Here is a 6055-nt window from a genome sequence, read left to right as displayed (position 1 = left end):
ATGGATATTGATTAAAAGAGATAAAGACCCTAGAGGTCACTGTCATGCATGTGGAATATAGACAGGATCAGAGATGAATGAGTGCTAGACAGAGCAAGACTTCTGTGGGTGATTCACACCTTTTGTGCTTTTCTCCACTGTTCAAGCTTTAGGTGAATTTCTGGTCTTTAGCTTACTTTTTATTTCCAAGACCAATTAAGATTTCTGAGATTCACCCTGCCTCTTTCATAGAGTAATTACAATCTCCCCAACTATTTGGCTAGCTTCATAATCTGTAAATTAAGATGAAACAAAGATGTTTACTATTATTTTTAGCAATCAAAATAGTCATATTTATTCAGGCTTAAAATTAAATTTCTCCTCTTCACATATGAAGGAATAGATAAAATATGCAGCAAAAGTTATTGTGTCCAACTTCCCACACTGATGGATGTGCAAAGTCTACCACATGATCCCTTTATGTCATCATAGCTGCACCTTTGTCACCAGTGGCATCCTGGGAAACGCTCGAAGGTCTTCAAGCATCTCTGCCAGACTAATTCTAGGTGCTCCTTCATCATCTATGTTGCTTTCTACAGGGATAGTTGAATCTCTGTAAATGTTGACTGTTTTTTCTAATTGACTTATCTTCTTTAAGATCTTCAAGAAAATCTTGGTATTACCTTTCATCATCTGTATCCGTATTTTCTCTATCTCTTGTAAGTTCTTTCAGTTTCTAGTGTCTATGATGCTGACATTTAGTACGGTCATAGGCCTTCTTGATTAATACCACATCTGGAACTTTATCTGACTTCATTTTGGTGACATGCTCATCATTCAAGTTACAGTCAGCTAAATCAAATCCCAACACCAGGCCTCCACAATTCAGAAGATGTCCCAAATGAGTGCGACGAAAATACTGTTTATCTGTATTCATTTCAAATGTTTTTTGTACCCAAACTTCCTCAAGGGTATGCTTTTTTAATGACTCCAGCACCTGCAGTGCATTTGAGATCTCAGATTACGCTGCAGTCCCTCACGATAAACTCTTCTAGCTGTTTGGGATGGCATAAACCATCAAAAGAATGAGTCCAGAATGTGCTCCCATCAATATCAGCAACTTGCAGGGTGTTTGGATCAGTGAGGTGGATGGCACTGACTGAATACACATACAAATCTGGCTCATACTTCCCAACCTTTGTGCAAGTTTTGGAGTCAGACAAACAACATTATCCTTGCATATTGGAACAATTTCCACCAAAAAACTGCTTTGCCATTGTATGTGTTAGCATGGACATGCTGAGAGATCAGTCTTTGTGATGCTTTACGTCTAAAGGAACTACACCCTGAAGAAATTCTACCATCTTCTGGGCATGTTATTTTGAGAAATAATAGAAATCCAGACCATCATGAATCTCCTTGATATAAAGTGAACCCTGATGCACTCTGCATTTCAGAATCAACTGCTGCACAGTGTAGAATCATTTTATTTTATTTTATTGTGCAAAGTCTTTTGCCTGACTTGAACCACAGCCTTCCAGAAATCCTTCGCTTCTACCCTGTGGCAATGTCCACACATCTGAGACTGAACAACGGAATCTACCACAAACACCTGCTGAAGGATAGCCCACTCATCACCTCCTTCTGAATAGTCAATATTTAACTTTCAGTCTCTTAGAATGGGGCTCTCAGTCCAAATAAAGCCTGAATCTACAAGTCGTACCTTACACAGGGGGACTTTGATTTTTTTTCAAACACAAGGCAAGAAGTTCCCTGGATTCCAAAGTACATTGTACCCAAGTTCCTGGTGGCTGAAAATATCTGCTTGCTGAAAGACATGAACACTTGTTTTGGAATGCCTTGACTGATGTTGACCTTACAGACAGGCCATACAATACTGGCAGGATTTGGACTAATCAGGGCACCACACTCACAGCATGAGATATGTCCAGGGCTGTGGTTGGTGGACTCCGTTATATACTTCATCCTCCTGAATACACCCCGCCGCCCTGTCTGCGGCTATCAGTGTGGGCCTGGCATGGCGAAGATCTCTGTTTACCTATTTTACCTCACCGGGGACAAGTACACCTCAAGCATTTAAACTGTGAGAAAAGAATAAAAGCCCCACAAGCTTCTCAAGTGTACGGATCCTTCTGGGGAAAAGAAGACTGAAAAATCAGACTCAATGTATTCTGGCTTAAAATGTATTATTAGAGAGAGAGAGAGAGAGAGAGAGTAGGTGGATTAAACATATTTTATAATGATCAATGAGCCCTAACCACAAGAACATTTAGTATTTTTAGGTTTAGTCAATATATATCCAGATAAAAAAGAACCACTTTTTAAAAAAAAAGAATTATACTTCAATTTCTCCTATGAGTGTTATGTGCAATGAGACATCCCTTAAAAACATTGATGTACAAAATTAAGAAATAATACAAGAGAAGTTGTCCTGGGTAGGGTAAGATGTCTGTATACCATTTGAGAGCCTGCTACTAAAAATAAATAGTTGTAGATACAATTCTCTCCTATTTTGTATATCTATCTATGAATCTATCACGTATCTAATTTAGATCTGTTATTTTGTAATAAAAATTTGAGGCTATGGTATTGTCAGGAAAGATTACTGGATATTCTTTTAGTGGAAAGCTCAGAAGTGAATTTGGTGGAATTATACGTCCTGTAGAAGTAAGCACTTTTGTCTTTGATCAAGCTATGGTAGAGAAAAACATTAACTTGAAGAAAATTGACGGTAATGGACATATTTACTCTTTTCAGCTGTATGAATGATTCTTGTGGTGAAGAGAATGTAAATCCTCATTCCAACAAACTCAAACACCTTACTTGTTGCCTCCTGAATATTTTGATCTATGTTCATATTATATGTCACAATTCATACTGTTTAAGTAAATTGTTCTTTAACACCAAGCCACCAAGGCATCCATTTCTTTTTGAGAGTTAAATTCAGGACTGGGGAGATAGTTCAGTGGTCACAGAGACTGCCTGGCAGTGCAAGGACCCAGGTTTAATCCCCTGTACCACATGATGCACCCAGCCCTGCAACCTGGGAGCACACGGTATGCCCCCAAACTGGGTGTGGTGGCACATGCCTGTAATTCCAGGGCTGTGGAGGCTGAGACAGGAGGGTCACTATGAGTCCAAGCTGTAAAGAAAACCTGTACCAAATAAATAAATAAATAAATAAATAATAGTTGAAATGATTCTGAAAAATGGGCAACAATAACAGTAGAATGAGAATGTTTGGAAGTACTTGTACAATAGGTTTTTTGGTTTTCTTTTAGAAAACCGGAAATAGAAGGTGGTATGGTTAAAAATGGGATACCTTTGGGGCCAAAAGTATAGTAACACTGGGAAGAACCAGTTTATGTTACATGAACTCACACACACACACACACACACACACACACACACACACACACACACATTTATGGGGCAGGCCACATAAATATCTTTCTAGAAGAGAAGGGAGGAAGAAGGAAGGCAATGAGAGGGAGAGAGGAAGAGGAAGACATGGAGATGGAGACAGAGACAGAAAGTCAGAGATGCGGAGGTATTTCTTTTCCTAAAACTGTTGCTTTGCCCTTATTTGTTTCTTTACTTAATTTTGCTTATAGCACATCATTCTTTCTTTTGATTGTTTTCCTATAGAACATCTTACAGAATTCCAGCAATTTATCCAGTAGGGAATTTTATTTTGGCATACTGTCAGTTTCATTTCTTTCAAAAGAAAATAATTTCAAAACATTTTATCAGTACCTATTATATACAGGCATGGTAATTGTACATGAATATGTACAATTACTATATGTTAATCAAAACTTTTCAAAATATTTATGGAAGTTAAGTGTTAACTACCCTGATTTGATAATTTAGGACAGGGTCTAGAGATTTGAGGGTCTCACTGTGCAGATCGTACTCGTAGTGATCCTCCTGTTTACAGCCTCCCAAGAGCTGGGATTATGGGCACACATCACCATGCCTGGCCTCAATCGCTGTCTCAGCATGGCCCGGGAACAGGGCTGGCACGACAGGCCCTGGGATAGATCTCCTGGCCCCTGCATTTGCCTAAGCAGGCACTTTAATCCATTGTGCTATTTGGCCAGGCCTCTGATTTGATCATTATGCATTGATCTTGAGTAGAATTACGACATTGTGTCTCATAAATTTTAATTAGGATTTAAAATTCATTTTCTCTTAAGCTACATTTTCATTCTTCTTGCATATTGCCTTCTGGAAATTCAATTATACTATAATGCTAATAAAAATTCAAAGCTGATAAATACTTCATCAGTTAATTTTTTTTTAAAAAATCTGTCATTCCAGAATGTATATTTATCATCTTTTGGTGAAGATCAGAGTTAGCTCACAGTGATGTCCACTATTTGTTCATTAGTCTACACTCTATAATGAGCTAGAATATGAACTGATTTTTAAAATTTCTTATCTATTATTGTGATTTCTCATAAGCTACTAGGGTAGATTCTGGGAACTCTGTGAACTGCTGATGTAGTGAGAACTGTAGTTAGAGAGGGAAGGCAGACATCTAGCCCTCAATGGAGTGAGTGAGGGAGCTGTGGTCAGTCAGAGTTGGTAGCTATAGAGGTAGCTATAGCTAAAGAGAGGAGAGGTTCACAACAGATGGACCATACTGCTTATGTTCTGTCAACTCAGCCTGGTACTGAAATAGTATTTTGCTCATATTCTGTTTCTTTCCTTGGAAGGTTGGCTCCCCTGGTGTGTCTCTACAGGTAACCATAAACCTGTCCAGGGAAGAAGACACAGGTAGTAGGGACTCAAATATATTTTCTCTCCTAAAAACAAAGGGTACAGAGTTTCACAACATTCTAAGGAGATATATTGCCTTAGAAGTAAAATGTTCAAGAAAAGAGTAGTAAAGTTTGCACTGGGGAAGAGGTATTTTCTCAATCAGGATCTTTCATACTTTGTTGCCTCCACTTTAGCCAGAAGAAGAATTTATTTGCAGAATTTATCCTCAAATGCCTAAGGTTATACTCAGTCCAAGTTTCAGACACAACTCTTGGAAACAATGTCTTCTTCTTTATAGGGGAGTCTTCTGCTCAGGCTTAGACTAGGAGAATCCCCCTGACTCATGTCTTATTGAATGTAGTTTCCATTGCATGCCTCTTCTCAGCTCTCATTGTTGTAATTGTGATATTTCTGGTCTTTCTTGATTGATTTCCCCAACAATCAAGTAGAAGCCAGGTTATTTCAGTCACATACACTCAGGAAAGTTCAGTGGGCATATAAAGGATAGATTCGACAGTTCGAGGACAGTCAAGTATACTAATGAGATATTAGTTTTGTCTAAAATTGTACAAACCTGATCAATTTTTATAAAAACTTTTTTATTTAAAATATCAGACCTACAGAAAAATTTATACACTTATATGCACACACACACACACACACACACACACACACACACACACACATGATCATTGGAGAGAATATTGTGCTATAGATATCAGAGCAGTCTGCCTATAGGAATAAGGCCATACTTTTATAGAATTACAATAATCAAATTAAGAAAATTAACATAATATACCATTCTCCTAATAAAATTTATATTCAAGTTTCACTTGTTGGCATACGAGTTTTTTATGATCTTTTTTGATCTAATCTCAAACTCTAGATTACACATTGCATTTAGCTGTAGATCATTTCAGCCTTTCTTTCAATTAAAGTAGACATTTGTAATGAGTACAAGCCAACTACTTTGTATAAATTCCCTAAGTTTTTGGTTTGTGTCCATATGATAGTGTGTGTGTGTGTGTGTGTGTGTGTGTGTGTGTGTATGAGAGAGAGAGAGAGAGAGGAGAGAAGAGAGAGGAGAGAGAGAGAGAAAGAGAGAGAGAGAGATCGGATTTAGACAATGAGATTTTGGCAGAAATTTTGTCTGAGTAATGAATTTTAAGCATGACACATTTAGAAATTTCTGATGCTATTTAAATCTATTATTGGTAATATTAGCTTTAATAGTGTCAGATACGGATATAGAAATTTCATTTCCCTTACCTAATAACTATCTTACTAT

The 6055-nt window shown here is 37.6% G+C and overlaps 1 pseudogene; it reads right to left on the bottom strand.

The window, feature by feature from the left end:
- Positions 1-457: 457 nt before the first annotated feature.
- Positions 458-1965, bottom strand: LOC101567206 (annotated as a pseudogene).
- Between the last annotated feature and the right edge of the window lie 4090 nt (positions 1966-6055).

The sequence above is a fragment of the Octodon degus genome, unplaced genomic scaffold, assembly GCF_000260255.1.
Source record: "Octodon degus isolate 3935 unplaced genomic scaffold, OctDeg1.0 scaffold00046, whole genome shotgun sequence".
Lineage (NCBI taxonomy): Eukaryota > Metazoa > Chordata > Mammalia > Rodentia > Octodontidae > Octodon > Octodon degus.
Note: the sequence above shows the minus strand (reverse complement) of the source record. Positions and strands in the feature narration are given on the sequence as shown.